General features: G+C 38.6%; 1 protein-coding gene across 1 annotated transcript in view; it reads left to right on the forward strand.

Annotated features, from left to right (window-relative positions):
* DDAH1 (dimethylarginine dimethylaminohydrolase 1) overlaps positions 1-16,686 on the forward strand; it is a 153,834-nt gene that overhangs the window by 93,081 nt on the left and 44,067 nt on the right. The window lies entirely within an intron of this gene.

Raw genomic sequence — 16,686 nt, forward strand, 5'->3', positions numbered from 1 at the left:
AGAGCCTGTGCTCTGCAACGGGAGAGGCCACAACAGTGAGAGGCCCGTGTACCGCAAAAAAAAAAAAAAAAAAAAAAAAAAAAGCTACATGTTGCTTCCAGCCTTCTTCCTGGAAACTGTCTTGCTGTGACATCTTAATGGAGGGGCCTTTGAACATCTAGAACTTTGCTGTTATGTCCTCATGTTCTCTCCAGATAATAAAAGGGTCTTGCCCAGTTTTCTTCAAAGCTGTTTTTATTTCTCCTGTGTACTATGACCCTACTGGTTTTCCTTCTGCATTTCTGTCTAACCTTTCTATTCACATTCCTCCAGACCTAAGCCCTGGATCAGAGATGAGAGTGTTGGAACATTAACTTCCAACTCTGCCATATGGAGCTATAACAATTGTGCTTTATCTACAGAATTGAGGCAGTGTAATACTTCCTGGGGTGCTTTTCGCTTTACAAATTATTATTTATAATCTGCTGTTTTCTACAAGCAGGATGGTCTTCATGTGACAAGTGACATTTGATCAACATTCTTATCAGCCAAGATAGCAGGTATTATCAGTTAAAATAACATCTTACATATTGTGTAATTTGTTGAATGGCAAGTCATGGTGTAGTCCTAGAGGAAGAAAGGTCCTCCATTAATAGTTGTTTCTACATCAGAATTTAATGAGTTTTAGTAACGTGGTCTTGTTATGCACTCTTTGGCTACTGCTTGTCAATTTTGTTATATAAGCAAATGAGTTGCTTTTAGCTGTAGCTAACAGAAAACTCAAATCTAATTGATTAAGGAAATGAAAAATCTCATATATCAGAACTCCAGGGCTCAAGGTTGGTCAATTTGTCAGCTCACAATGTCATCAAGGACCCAGACCCTTTCTGTCTCTCTGTCCTGTCTTGCTTGGTGGTGGTGTGTTCTCAGACCAGTCTAGTTCCAGGTACCATATCCAGACAGGACAATGTCCAAAGGAAGAAGGGGGATTATGTTTCTTTCCAGAAACCTCTCAACAGACTTCTCCTCAGTGGCCAAAATTAGGTCATTTGTACCAGTCCTTGCCAAGAGAGATGGAACTGCCACGACTGACTTAGACTAGGAGATACCTGAAAGGATATGGCATTATTAACTGAGATAATCCATGAAAAACCACCAACCACAATGCTTGGCACTTAGAAAGAGCTTAGTAAATTTTACTAAATGATGACAAATTAAGTCTGTGGCATTTAAATTGTAAAAGAGAGCCAGAGTTATGAGTAGTTAAGAGGTAGATTCCTCAGACCTTGGTGATACTGATCCTATGTTGAGGAGATGGCACCTGGAAAGCCCATCTGCAGTGCTGGGTTGTAGGACAAAGCCTCAAATTTTTAGGAAGAGCACAGAGAAGGACCCTACTCATAGGAAGAGACGGGGATAAGTTACTACAACAGGACTTTAGGGAAAAGAATCCAAGCAGCACCCAGGTGTATGGTTTAAAATGGGACAAAGCATAAAGAATGACTTAATGCTAAGTCCCAGAGCATTGGCCTGTAGCTTGTTAGATCCTCCTTTTTTCAGGTCATGATTGATCCTGGTTATTGGGTAGGGATGAACCCAAAGTTGATAAAATCTCCTATACTTTATATGGACATGAGAAAGCATGCAGAGGTTAGCAGCAAAGCAGGCCTGACATCTGTCTTTACATAGGAATGGCATTATCGAAGTTCTACATAGTATAATTTTTCTCACTGCTGGCAGGTAAAAAGCAGTACCTTGGGTTACTCAAAAATAAAATAAAATAAAATGTAAGTATCATAAGTTAGCACTGACACACACACACCTTGTTTTCTAGATACAGTTTTTCCCACTGCAGCAGAATCCTTCTGCTCATCTCTGAGGTTCCCATTCTTCTTGGATTTTTTTTTTAATTAATTTATTTATTTACTTATTTTTGGCTGCGTTGGGTCTTCATTGCTGCATGCAGCCTTTCTCTAGTTGCAGAGCAGGAGCTCCTCTTCGTTGTGGTACACGGGCTTCTCATTGCAGGGCTTCTCTTTGTTACAGAGCATGGGCTCTAGGCACGGGGGCTTCAGTAGTTGTAGCACACAGGCTTAGTTGCTCCGAGGCATGTGGGATCTTCCCAGACCAGGGCTCGAACCCATGTCCCCTGCATTGGCAGGCAGATTCTTAACCACTGCACCATCAGGGAAGTCCCCTTCTTGGATTTTTTAATCCACTTTTGGACCAGTCTTCTCTTTCCCCAGCATCCATATACCCAGCCTCTCGCTGCTTCTTTTTTTTTTTTTTTTTTTTTGCCTCTTAGCTTGCAGGATCTTAGTTCCCCCACCAAGGATAGAACCCACATCCCTTGCAGTGGAAGCGTGGAGTCCTAACCACTGGACTATCAGGGAATTCCCCAGCCTCTTGCTTCTTATTGAATTGGGTAAATACCAGAATACTTTACTCATGAATAACCATCTGGGGTGTTTTCAGTAAACTCTCTGGGGGCTAAATAGAATTACAGTTAGAGTCACATTTATGAATGCCAAAAATTGTTTTGCGACTACAACTCTTAGAAATCTAGAGCTGGAAATGACCTCATTCTTAAGCTCTGCCCCCTCATTTTACAAATATGGAAACCAAGATGCTAGATATCCTGGTTAATTTTTAGAACTTGTCACTGGAAATAAATGAGTAAGTTTAGAAATCCAAGAAATCAATGGGAAAAAATGCAATGGTTATTTAATAATCTGTGGGAAAAGAGATCAGTTTGTACAATAACTGTTTGTAACAGTTATTATTACAAAAGTTCAATAAGAGGGACATGAACTAGGTGGTTACAAAACTTTCATACATGTTGACCATCCTATAAATATCATGAGTTCCCAGAATAATCACAGAATTAATGACATTTACTTAAATGATAACTTTTAAAGATTTTAATGTATTAAATAATTTCCAGGGCTTCCCTGGTGGCGCAGTGGTTGGGAGTCCGCCTGCCGATGCAGGGGACGCGGGTTCCTGCCCTGGTCTGGGAGGATCCCACATGCCGCGGAGCGGCTAGGCTCGTGAGCCATGGCCGCTGAGCCCGCGCATCCGGAGCCTGTGCTCCACGACGGGAGAAGCCACAACAATGAGAGGCCCGCGTACAGCAAAAAAAAAATAAAAAATAAACTAATTTCCAGTTCTATTGACCATTTTCCTAATACAGTAAGCCTTCCTTAATTTTTCATAGACTAAGTTGAGCTGTTTATAATCTGAGGATCATCCAGAAACCCTTTTTGTTTCTAAGAAAGAATTCCAAATGACCCACCAGCAGGAACAGATAACTACTATTATCATTTTGATTCCGGAGCTTAAATGTTACTTCCTCAGAGTGACCTTCCTTGACCCACTGAATCATGTACCCCTCTTATTTCTCAAAGCACACTATTGTTTTCCTTCATAGCCCTTATCATAACATATAACTGTATACTGACTTGTGTGACTCTTTAATGTCTGTTGCCCTGAGGGACTATATAGTAGGGGTCATGTCTGTTTTTCGATGGCCACTGACCACTGTCTATCATGGTGTCTAGCTCACAACATACACTCAATATCTACTGAATGAATGAGACAAAATAAGATTGGAATGGCCCAAGGAGCAGTTTTGTTTTGTATTACTATTTACACATATAGGGTATTTTTTACATATATACTTTAATCATTTTAATTTTTATGAGCATGTATTAGATTTGTAACAGAATTGCAACTTGTTTTTTTTCATTTTAAAATTTAGTTGTACAAACATTTCAGTAAATAATGGATTAAGGAAGTTGGTGGGTCTGTAACCCTAAACTTATATAAAACATTGTTTTCTTGGAAATTTCTTAGGAACATTTTAAGAAATAGTGCCCCATATTCTGAACAAACAACTTGGAAATGAACATTTAGTTCAATATTTGCTTCTGATCAAAGGCCTTTTTAAATACATTTTTTAAAAATCTGTTTAAATTTGGGGGTTTCTCTATTAGTTTTCTACTGCTACCATAAACATAGCATTAAAAGAGCACCCATTTATTATCTCACAGTGTTTGTAGGTTGGAGGTCTGGGCATAGTGTACCTGGTTGTCAGCTGGACTGTTTTCACATCTGGAGCTTAGGTCCTCTTCCAAGCTCATTCAGGTTGTTGGCTGAATCCAGTTCCTTGGGGTTGTAGGACTAAGTTCCCTGGGTTTTTGCTGGCTGTCAACTGGGAGTTGCTCTCAGTTCCTAGAGACCACCCTGTAGACCCGCTCCATAGGCAGTTCGCAACATGGCTGTTTGCTTTCTTCCAGACGGTAAGAGAACATCTTTCTGACTTCCTCCATCTCTGACCTTTAAACCCTCTTTTAAGGGCTTATCTGACTAGATCAGGCCCACCCAAGATACTCTCTCTTTTGAGTAACTCAAGTCAACTGATTAGGGACCTTAATTACATCTGCAAAATATCTTTACCTGTGCCATGAAATGTAACCTAATCACAGGAGTGATATCTCATCATATTTACAAGTCCTTTTGACACTCAAAGGGAGAGATTTGTACATAGCACGTACATCAGGAGGTAGCCATCTTGGGTACCATCTTAGAATTCTGCCTACCATACTTCCCAATGTGGCAGAAACCCTTCTCAGAATCTCTCCAGAGTGATTGAATTGGTTTGGAATGTGTATGGTGTCTTGGTTTGAAGTGTGTCTACACGTCCATGTGCTTTTGTAATCTCACTATAATTAAAATACATTGTTGGGGCTTCCCTGGTGGCGCAGTGGTTGAGAGTCTACCTGCCGATGCAGGGGACACCGGTTCGTGCCCTGGTCTGGGAAGATCCCACATGCCGCGGAGCGGCTGGGCCCGTGAGCCATGGCCGCTGAGCCTGCGCGTCCGGAGCCTGTGCTCCGCAACGGGAGAGGCCACAACAGTGAGAGGCCCACGTACCACAAAAAAAACCCAAAAAACAAAAAAACATTGTTGACTATTTAAAGAGTTGTTTTTGCAAATAACTCCTGATCTAGAAATTGGAAGGATGAAGTAATGGCTCCTCAAATTCAGTAGCCTTAGTTTGTGTATGCTTAGGAAAACAAAATTTAGGATCTTTAGAAACCAAACCTAAGTTCACATTGCTGAAAATTTGTAGCTCTGTCCCTGCCTTCCTCCAGAATATCTTAGTTCACATTTTTGTTTAAACAAATAGATTAAAGTGAAAATACTATGTTTTTAAGAGTATTGTAGATTCTCACAGTCATTTCTAACATTAATTTTCATTTTAATGCACAGTAGATAGCTAAATTATCTTTTTGTTAGTGACAAATTGTGTAGGAAAGAACAACACAAACTTCAGAGTAAAGCTAAGTTCAAAACTCATCTCTGTTGCTATAAGACTGTGGACAAGTCACTACCCTGCCTCAGCTCCCTCATCTGGAAAACAGAAATAATGTTTGTACTTGTTTCATTAGATTATGAAGGTTAGATAAGTTGAATATGAGTTCTTAGTAGAGTATCTGGCACATAGGAGGACTATATGGATGTTTGCTATTATATTGCTAACTAAATCCCTCCTAAGAGCTTTTTCCTAAAATTATAATATAGAAGAGAATTTCAATATGTTTTTATTTAGGAATTTTTAAGTTTGAGTCATTTAGTATGTTAAACCTCTCTTTGATCTTTTTTTTTTTTTAGTAGCTTTGGTTAATTTTAGTAATTTCATTACCACATGTAGAAAAGTTAAGGAATAAACCAGTGAACAAATCTAAGGCATCCCAAAGTTGAAGGGTGGTTATTAAAATGCAGGCTATCCTTGGTGAACATTCTTGATGGGGCTTATACATCCTGTTCATATTACTTAGCGTTTTTTATTATACCACACCTTAGCATCCTAGGGCCCTAATGTACAGAAATTTCATCCATCTCTGATATGAAGAGATCATGGAATCCAGAGTCACCTTAGCATAGGACCGTCTAACACCCAGTAGACTTAAATATGCAGAGTTGGAAAAGAGAAGACATGAGCTTCAATTCTGACGTGGGCTGTGCTCTATGATATGACCTCAGGAGAATCATAATCACAAAGTGCAGTGAGATGAACATGAACATGGGAATGGGCTCAGGAGGCTTAACTCAAGTCAGTCAGCCTCCCTTAGCCTCAGTTTACTCATATGTAAAATAGGTATACCAATGCATACCCTTCCTACCTTTTGGAGTTATTCTGAGCATCCCAACAAATATTCTATTTTATTGTCACTATATATTCATAAGATATATCTGCCCTACTACATCGTTAACTTCTCAGGGACAAGGACTCTGGTTTTGTGGGGTTTTTTTTTAAATCTTGGCAGCTTGGTTTTTTAAAAAGTTGACATCCACTAAATGTTTATTGAACTTGAAATGTTTGGGTTTTTTTTTTAACTTTCTGTTTCCCATTAATTACTGAAATCTCTAACAATGACAAAACTGTCACATAGGACAGTAAACGTATACATTAATTCAATCAAACTTCTTGGAAAGAATACATTTAGCAATCTGGGATAATGCAGAATGACAGGAGATAAAACATAATTCAACACTGGTTCTTTTAGTCATTTTACACAGACATCATGTTAATATTAGACCAAAGCACAAAACATTTAGTGCATAAACCAGTTTCTTTGTTAAAATCTATCATTTTTATCTTGTTTTTGTTTTCTAATCAGCATTTTATTTTGGAATAACTTAAATTTACAGGAAAGTTACAAAGATAGCCCAAAGAGTCCTATATACCTTTTACTCAGCTTGCCCTAAAGTTGACATCTTGTATAACCATTTGTCAGAACTAGGAAATTAATGTTGCTACAATACTCTTAACCAAGCTATAGACTTTTTTGATCTCACTAGTTTTTTTTGGTTTTTTTTTTATACAACAAGTTCTATTAGTCATCCATTTTATACACATCAGTGTATACATGTCAATCCCAATCTCCCAGTTCATCACACCACCACGCCACCACCTGCCGCTTCCCCCTCCCTTGGTGACCATACATTTGTTCTCTACATCTGTGTCTCAATTTCTGCCATGCAAACTGGTTCATCTGTACCATTTTTCTAGTTTCCACATATATGCGTTAATATACGATATTTGTTTTTCTCTTTCTGACTTACTTCACTCTGTATGACAGTCTCTAGGTCCATCCACATCTCTACAAATAACCCAATTGAGTTCCTTTTTATGGCTGAGTAATACGCCATTGTATATATGTACCACATCTTCTTTATCCATTCATCTGTCGATGGGCATTTAGGTTGCTTCCATGACCTGGCTATTGTAAATAGTGCTGCAATGAATATTGGGGTGCATGTGTCTTTTTGAATTATGGTTTTCTCTGGGTATATGCCCAATAGTGGAATTGCTGGTCATATGGTAATTCTATTTTTAGTTTTTTAAGGAAAATCCATACTGTTCTTCATAGTGGCTGTATCAGTTTACATTCCCACCAACAGTGCAAGAGGGTTCCCTTTTCTCCACACCCTCTCGAGCATTTGTTGTTTGTAGATTTCCTGAGGATGCCCATTCTAACTGGTGTGAAGTGATACCTCATTGTAATTTTGATTTGCATTTCTCTAATAATTAGTGATGTTGAGCAGCTTTTCATGTGCTTCTTGGCAATCTGTATGCCTTCTTTGAAGAAATGCCTATTTAGGTCTTCTGCCCATTTTTAGATTGGGTTGTTTGTTTGTTTTTTAATATTGAGCTACATAAGCTGTTTATATATTTTGGAGATTAATCCTTTGTCCATTGATTCATTTGCAAATATTTTCTCCCATTCTGAGGGTTGTCTTTTCGTCTTCTTTATGGTTTCCTTTGCTGTGCAAAAGCTTTTAAGTTTCGTTAGGTCCCATTTGTTTATTTTTCTTTTTATTTCCATTACTCTAGGAGGTGGATCAAAAAAGATCTTGCTGTGATTTATGTCAAAGAGTGTTCTTCCTATGTTTTCCTCTAAGAGTTTTATAGTGTCCGGTCTTACATTTAGGTCTCGAATCCATTTTGAGTTTATTTTTGTGTATGGTGTTAGGGAGCATTCTAATTTTATCCTTTTACATGTAGCTGTCCAGTTTACCCAGCACCACTTATTGAAGAGACTGTCTTTTCTCTGTTGTATATCCTTGCCTCCTTTGCCATAGATTAGTTGACCATAGGTGCGTGGGTTTATCTCTGGGCTTTTTATCTTGTTCCATTGATCTATATTTCTGTTTTTGTGCAAGTACCATATTGTCTTGATTACTGTAGCTTTGTAGTATAGTCTGCAGTCAGGGAGTCTGATTCCTCCAGCTCCATTTTTTTCCCTCAAGACTGCTTTGGCTATTCGAGATCTTTAGTGTCTCCATACAAATTTTAACATTTTTTGTTCTAGTTCTGTAAAAAATGCCATTGGTAATTTGATAGGGATTGCACTGAATCTGTAGATTGCTTTGGGTAGTATAGTCACTTTCATAATTTTGATTCTTCCAATCCAAGAACATGGTATGTCTCTCCACCTGCTTGTGTCATCTTTGATTTCTTTCATCAGTGTCTTATAGTTTTCTGAGTACAGGTCTTTGACGTCCTTAGGTAGGTTTATTCGTAGGTATTTTATTCTTTTTGTTGCAACGGTGAATGGGATTGTTTCCTTAATTTCTCTTTCTGATCTTTTATTGTTAGTATCTAGGAATGCAAGAAATTTCTGTACATTAAGTTTGTATCCTGCAACTTTACCAGATTCATTGATTGGCTCTAGTAGTTTTCTGGTGGCATCTTTAGGATTCTCTATGTATAGTATCCTGTCATTTGCAAACAGTGACACTTTTACTTCTTCTTTTCCAATTTGTATTCCTTTTATTTCTTTTTCTTCTCTGATTGCCGTGACTGGGACTTCCGAAACTATGTTGAATAATAGTGGTGAGAGTGGACATCCTTGTCTTGTTCCTGATCTTAGAGGAAATGCTTTCAGTTTTTCACCATTGAGAATGATGTTTGCTGTGAGTTTGTTGTATATGGCCTTTATTATGTTGAGGTAGTTTCCCTCTACACCCACTTTCTGGAGAGTTTTTATCATAAATGGGTGTTGAATTTTTTCAAAAGCTTTTTCTGCATCTACTGAGATGATCATATGGTTTTCATTCTTCAATCTGTTAATATGGTGTATCACATTGATTGATTTGCATATATTGAAGAATCCTTGCATCCCTGGGATAAATCCCACTTGATCATGGTGTATGATCCTTTTCATGTGTTGTTGGATTCTGTTTGCTAGTATTTTGTTGAGCGTTTTTGTATCTGTATTCATCAGTGATATTGGTCTGTAATTTTCTCTTTTTGTAGAATCTTTGTCTGGTTTTCGTATCAGGGTCATGGTGGCCTCGTAGAATGAGTTTGGGAGTGTTCCTTTCTCTGCAGTTTTTTAGAAGAGTTTGAGAAGGATGGGTGTTAGCTCTTCTCTAAATGTTTGATAGAATTCACCTGTGAAGCCATCTGGTCCTGGACTTACGCTTGTTGGAAGATTTTTAATCACAGTTTCAACTTCATTACTTGTGTTTGGTCTGTTCATATTTTCTATTTCTTCCTGGTTCAGTCTTGGAAGGTTATACTTCTCTAAGAATTTGCCTGTTTCTTCCAGGTTGTCCATTTTATTGGCATAGAGTTGCTTGTAGTAGTCTCTTGGGGTGCTTTGTATTTCTGCGTTGACTGTTGTAACTTCTTTTTCATTTCTAATTTTATTGATTTGAGTCCTCTCCCTCTTTTGCTTGATGAGTCTGGCTAATGGTTTATCAATTTTATTTATCTTCTCAAAGAACCAGCTTTTATTTTTATTGATCTTTGCTATTGTTTTCTTTGTTTCTATTTCATTTTTCTCCTCTAATCTTTATGATTTCTTTCCTTCTGCTAACTTTGGGGTTTGTTTGTTCTTCTTTCTCTAGTTACTTTAGGTGTAAGGTTAGATTGTTTTTTTGAGATTTTTCTTCTTTCTTGAGGTGGGCTTGTATAGCTATAAACTTCCCTCTTAGAACTGTTTTTGCTGCATCCCATAGGTTTTGGATCATCGTGTTTTCATTGACATTTGTCTCTAGGTATTTTGTGATTTCCTCTTTGACTTCTTCAGTGATCTCTTGGTTATTCAGTAACATACTGTTTCGCCTCCATGTGTTTGTTTGTTTTACAGTTTTTTCCCTGTAACTGATTTCTAATCTCATAGCGCTATGGTCAGAAAAGATGCTTGATATGATTTCAGTTTTCTTAAATTTACTGAGGCTTGATTTGTGACCCAAGATGTGATCTATCCTGGAGAATGTTCCATGTGCACTTGAGAAGGAAGTGTAATCTGCTGTTTTTGGGTGGAATGTCCTTTAAATATCAATTAAATCTATCTGGTCTGTTGTGTCATTTAAAGCTTGTGTTTCCTTATTAATTTTCTGTTTGGATGATCTGTCCATTGGTGTAGTGAGGTGTTACAGTCCCCCACTATTATTGTGTTACTGTCGATTTCCTCTTTTATAGCTGTTAGCAGTTGCCTTATGTATTGAGGTGCTCCTATGTTGGGTGCATATATATTTATAATTGTTATATCTTCTTCTTGGATTGACCCCTTGATCATTATATAGTGTCCTTCTTTGCCTCTTCTAATAGTGTTTATTTTAAAGTCATTTTTGTCTGATATGAGAATTGCTACCCCAGCTTTCTTTTGATTTCCATTTGCATGTAATATCTTTTTCCATCCCCTCACTTTCAGTCTGTATGTGTCCCTAGGTCTGAAGTGGGTCTCTTGTAGACAGCATATATATGGGTCTTGTTTTTGTATCCATTCAGCGCGCCTGTGTCTTTTGGTTGGAGCATTTAAGCCATTCACGTTTAAGGTAATTATAGATATGTATGTTCCTATTACCATTTTCTTAATCGTTTTGGGTTTGTTTTTGTAGGTCCTTTCCTTCTCTTGTGTTTCCCACTTAGAGAAGTTCCTTTAGCATTTGTTGTAGAGCTGGTTTGGTGGTGCTGAATTCTCTTAGCTTTTGCTTGTCTGTAAAGCTTTTGATTTCTCCATCAAATCTGAATGAGATCCTTTCTGGGTAGAGTAATATTCGTTGTATGTTTTTCTCTTTCATCACTTTAAGTATATCATGCCACTCCCTTCTGGCTTGTAGAGTTTCTGCTGAGAAATCAGCTGTTAACCTTATGGGAGTTCCCTTGTATGTTATTTGTCGTTTTTCCCTTGCTGCTTTCAATAATTTTTCTTTGTCTTTAATCTTTGCCAATTTGATTACTATGTGTCTCGGTGTGTTTCTCCTTGGTTTTATCCTGTATGGGACTCTCTGTGCTTCCTGGAGTTGGGTGGCTATTTCCTTTCCCATGTTAGGAAGGTTTTCGACTATAAACTCTTCAGATATTTTCTCGGGTCCTTTCTCTCTCTCTTCTCCTTCTGGGACCCCTATAATGTGAATGTTGTTCCGTTTAATGTTGTCCCAGAGGTCTCCTAAGCTGTCTTCATTTCTTTTCATTCTTTTTAGTCTGTTCCGCAGCAGTGAATTCCACTATTCTGCATTCCAGGTCACTTATCCGTTCTTCTGCCTCAGTTATTCTGCTGTTGATTCCTTCTAGTTTATTTTTCATTTCAGTTATTGTATTGTTCATCTCTGTTTGTTTGTTCTTTAATTCTTCTAGATCTTTGTTAAACATTTCTTGTGTCTTCTCGATCTTTGCCTCCATTCTTTTTCCAAGGTCCTGGATCATCTTCACTATCATTATTCTGAATTCTTTTTCTGGAAGGTTGCCTATCTCCCCTTCATTTAGTTGTTTTTCTGGGGTTTTATCTTGTTCCTTCATCTGGTACATAGTGCTCTGTCTTTTCATCTTGTCTGTCTTTCTGTGAATGTGGTTTTTGTTCCACAGACTGCAGGATTGTAGTTTTTCTTGCTTCTGCTGTCTGCCCTCCGGTGGATGAGGCTAAGAGGCTTGTGCAAGCTTCCTGATGGCAGGGACTGGTGGTGTGTAGAGCTGGCTGTTGCTCTGGTGGACGGAGCTCAGTAAAACTTTAATCTGCTTGTCTGCTGATGGGTGGGGCTGCGTTTCCTCCCTGTTGGTTGTTTGGCCTGCAGCGACCCAACACTGGAGCCTACCCAGGCTCTTTGGTGGGGCTAATGGCAGATGCTGGGAGGGCTCATGCCAAGGAGTACTTCCCAGGCCTTCTTCTGCCAGTGTCCTTGTCCTCATGGTGAGACCAAGCCACCCCCCACCTCTCCAGGAGACCCTCCAACACTAGCAGGTTCAGTCTCCTATAGGATCACTGCTCCTTGCCCTGGGTCCTGATGCTCACACTTTGTGCGTGCCCTCCAAGAGTGGAGTGTCTCTTTCCCCCAGTTCTGTTGAAGTCCTGCAATCAAATCCTGCTAGCCTTCAAACCCTGATTTTCTCGGAATTCCTTCTCCCGTTGCTGGACCCCCAGGTTTGGAAGCCTGACGCAGGGCTCAGAACCTTCACTCCAGTGGGTGGACTTCTGTGGTATAAGTGTTCTCCAGTTTGTGAGTCACCCACCCAGCAGTTACGGGATTTGATTTTATTGTGATTGCGCCCCTCCTACCATCTCATTGTGGCTTCTCCTTTTTCTTTGGATGTGGGGTATCTTTTTTGCTGAGTTCCAGCGTCTTCCTGTTGATGATTGTTCAGCAGTTAGTTGTGGTTCTGGTGCTCTCGCAAGAGGGAGTGAAGCACGTCCTTCTACTCCACCTTTTTGAACCAATCTCCTTGAACTTGAAATGTTGACCAAATGAGAAAATACATGTGAAAGCATGATGTGGACATTAAGTACTGTTACAAAATCAGCCAAATGTACTAGTCCAAGTGGCCATAGTGACCAAAGATGTACTGATTAACAAAGAACATTAAGGTGGCATAAACAAATGAAAGTTTGTGTCTGACCAGGATCAACACAGTGTAATTTCGCTGCAAGTTCCAAACCATGTGTGTCATGACGTGCTGGAGACATCACATCTGCTTCTGGAGTGGCTTCCTCAGCATTATCCACATGTCATACCTAACATTAAACAGCCAAACACAGTCAGTGACAAGTTGAGAAAATGAAACCATCTCACTACCAACAAAGCTATGTTGCTGCTATTCAGCTCTTCAGAGGTAGATCAGAGTATGGATAGGATGACAGGATAATTTTAAAGCTCTTATAATATGATTAGTTAGAAGGGACTCAGAACATCTAAATGGATGGGCATTGAAAACATGCTAGTAATAGTGTTGACAGCACAGCTCCCAGCGCAGGGCACAACTGTGGGTGACTGAGATTTGTCGGCTGTGGACAGACCAATGCCAAGGGCTTCATTTGTAGTCAGAATATCTGGCAGCCCACTGAGCAGAAGCAGCTAAAGGAAAGTGGCTTGGCAAATGGAGGTGCAGGTTCTTAATGGAGCGCAGCACAGAGCTGTTCATCAGGCCCCGTGAGCACATTCACAGCATCCAAAGGGAAGATGTGAAACATTCAAAGTGGATGGTTGTTGAAAGTATGAAACGAAGTCAACTTTGGATAGGGCTAACTGGAAAATATTGGCATCTTAATGAAGAGTATTAAACTAATTATGGTGTATTGCAAACTATTATGGAATATATTCAATAACTTGCTAATAAAACTGTGAAAGTTTTTTTGTGTTTGTTTGGGCGGAATTTTGCAAGAAGAAAAGGAGAGTTGGTATCAAAGGATGTTTTATTTAATGATGAAAATGATATGTTTTATTTTTAATTTTAAGTTTTTTGAAAGGTAGCCAGAATCCAAAGCACTGAGTTAATTTAGGGCAAAATAATAATGATACCAGCAACTACTGGTTTTGAATACAATGTGTCAGGTGCTGAACTAGGTGCTTTATGTGTATGAGTTTATTTGTTACTCACATAATCCCCATTAGAGAGAAAACATTATCCCACTTGCAGATTAGGAAACTTGGGCTCAGAGAAGTTAACTCATCCCAAGTCATATTGTTAATACGTGATAGAGCCTGTATTCAAATCCCCAGTTCTCTCCATTCACCATGAGAACCCAAAAGCAGTGAAATGAGAAGGTAGGATGATGATATAAACATGATAGGGCAAATGAGGGAAAAGAAATGAGAGCTGTAAAAGAAAGTAAGAAGAGAGTAGAACAGAAAAGGAGACCAGGCATTGAGAAGGAGAGGGAATTCTTTAGACAAGCCCAAGTGTAATGTCTTCAGTAACTGTAATCATTCTGTATCATCTTGGCTGATGCTCTTTTGAGTCCTGTGGGACATCTTACCAGACAGGCCCACTTCCCACCTTGTGTATTACCTTCAGAGGGCTATTTCAAAGCAGACATTATACGAGAAATCTAGCATATAGCCTGACAACTTCCAGTGGAAAGAAATCAGATTGGAATGATTTAAATTTAAATGTGTCCTCAGTGTATGTGCTCTGACTTTACACTGGCTTTGCAGAAAAGACTAATTTTAATTCACTAGAAAGCAGATGGGATCTGTCATGGGGTGGTAAAAAACAAGAAACTCATCCAAATGTAAGAGAAAACAACAGCTTTTCCCTTGTGGGTCAATTTCATAGTACAAGTATTTGTCACTGGGTCCACACAAGCTGGTTTTCATCAAAATAACAAAAGTCACATCTAATGTTTATTGAACAGTTATCATGTGCTAAGTGTTTTACATGTATTTAATGTGCAGGAGGAGCCTAGGAAGTTGGTACTATTATGACTAACCACCCATTTTAAAGATGAGAAAACTGAGGCTCAGAAAGTTAACCAACCTAAGGTCACTTGGCTAATAAGTAGCAGAGTTGTGATTTGAACCCCAGGCCCTGGATCATAACACTACACTATACAGACATTCCCAGGAGTGATTGTGAATGTGTAACCCCAAGAACTCTACATTTTTTAACACTTGTACTCCAGAAAACAAAGAAAGGGAGTAAGGGAAGAAGAAAAGAAAAAGACAATTACCTCAAAAATAGTACCCACTCTAGACATATGGGTTGGAAGCAGCAGGGGTGGTCTGAACCCCCTATGGCCAGGGAAGGAATCTGTAGCAAAGGGTGGGAGGAGAAAAGATGGGGCAAGAAGAAATGGAAGTATAAAGTTTAAAAATGAAAAAGAAAGAAAAGAAAAAAAAGAATGCATTTAGAGTGAAAAGGGAAGGAAGAAGTTCTTATAAATTTTTTAGAATAGAGTATGAAAATAATATAGTTAAGTTTAAATTAAGGTTGTTTCTCTAATTTGCCCTTTTGTTTCTAATTTCATGGGCTAAAATGACCCATTCAACTCAGCCTTTGGAATTAATAATATTTGTTCTGACAGTTTCTCCCTACCCTGAGTAATGCTAATTTCCACTCTGCAAGATTACTGTCTCAGTGAAAGGTGGGTGTGTTTTTGGCCTTTTGTTTTTTTTTCCTCTTGAAGCTTAATTAAGTCAACATTAACCATAGCCATGTAACTACAGAATGGGCAGTTTCTTGAAGGCTCATGGTTTGGACATTTTCCAGCAAAAATTCCCACTTCTATAATTATATTTAGTGTTCTATTTACCTGAATAGCTGGCTTGTTATGGGACCATGTGTCAGGGCAACACTGGGCCTTGTTTGCAGCCGAGTTTGTCTGCTTCATGGAACCCCTGTGCCAAAGAGTGTGCAGTTCTCAATGGAGCTGAGCCTCTGGGTTCAGCCTCTCTTGTTTCTTCTTCAGAAATTTCATCCGGGTTAGCATTGCACATCTGATGCCATATGGCCCTGCAATTCTCAAGACTGTCTACTTAATGTTTAAAACATTTTTTAACTTGTCCATACCCTTAACTCTGAAAGTAATAGTATTACCCGTGTTTGTGGTATGGACCTATCCTGATGACTTTGTTTATATAGATGTGACTGAATTTTTTTTTTTAAGTACAGCCCTTACACAAAAGCCAGTTTTTTCATGTCAGTGCAGCTGTTTTAACTTTTAAGAAACTGCAAGAATTTTATCCCTAAAACGTTAATTTGAAAGACATAGGACCTATAAAGAAGTGCAATGTTCCTGAAACTGGTATCTGTTAATCTCCCTACTTATGTTCTCTTTGAACTCTTAATTAAGAGTTGAATAAAGTTCCTGAGCTATTACATATAAACTTTTCATGTTATTGCTGAATTCCTAGTAATCTCTGAAATGTTAACTTATAACGGAAGCAGTAGCATTCATAATAGAAACAAAAGGTAACAGTAGCTCAGTTCTCATGATTTCTCTAAACTCAATGACATTTCCATGGACACAGAGGCAGATGCTGGAACGAAGCTGTTGTGTGTTTTCCTGGGTCCACTGTAGCCCAGTGAGTCATGGTAGATATTGTTTTCCTTCTTTTTTATGCTCTAGCAACGATTTCACTTCCTGTTATATAGGAAAACCTATTCTACTGTTTAAAAGAGGTCACTAGATGTATTTATTACTTTAAGACCATTTTATCCATGGAAATAATTTTTTATTGTTCTGAGTCACTCTGGTTTGTGGAATTTTTACACGAGTTCCAGGACAAGGATGAGATGATATATTTATTTTATTTTGCATTCTCTTTAATTTTTTTGACTGCATGAATGTCAGGCTTGCTGTCAAAGTATTTCCATGTTTTTATTACTTTAGAAGTTACTCTGCTACATTTATGTCTTCTAAACTCTTCTTTGACGACTTCACTATGTGTACTGGGCATCCTGTATTTTGGCAG

This window comes from Delphinapterus leucas, chromosome 1, assembly GCF_059928025.1.
Source record: "Delphinapterus leucas isolate spDelLeu-1000000601 "Yukka" chromosome 1, BTC_Dleu_Yukka2, whole genome shotgun sequence".
Classification (NCBI taxonomy): domain Eukaryota; kingdom Metazoa; phylum Chordata; class Mammalia; order Artiodactyla; family Monodontidae; genus Delphinapterus; species Delphinapterus leucas.